Below are 380 nucleotides of genomic sequence, written 5' to 3'. Positions count from 1 at the left end.
TGTGTATATAATGTGTGTGTGTGTGTATATAATGTGTGTGTGTATATAATGTGTGTGTATATAATGTGTGTGTGTATATAATGTGTGTGTATATAATGTGTGTGTGTATATAATGTGTGTATATAATGTGTGTGTGTGTGTATATAATGTGTGTGTGTATATAATGTGTGTATATAATGTGTGTGTGTGTGTGTGTATAATGTGTGTGTGTGTATAATGTGTGTGTGTATATAATGTGTGTGTGTGTGTGTGTGTATATAATGTGTGTGTGTGTGTATATAATGTGTGTCTGTGTGTGTGTATATAATGTGTGTGTGTATATAATGTGTGTCTGTGTGTGTGTATATAATGTGTGTGTGTAAATAATGTGTGTATATAAT

This window comes from Oncorhynchus keta, unplaced genomic scaffold (assembly GCF_023373465.1).
Source record: "Oncorhynchus keta strain PuntledgeMale-10-30-2019 unplaced genomic scaffold, Oket_V2 Un_contig_23976_pilon_pilon, whole genome shotgun sequence".
NCBI classification, from domain to species: Eukaryota; Metazoa; Chordata; class Actinopteri; order Salmoniformes; family Salmonidae; genus Oncorhynchus; species Oncorhynchus keta.
The sequence above is the reverse complement of the archived record's forward strand: the minus strand, read 5'-3'. Positions refer to the sequence as shown.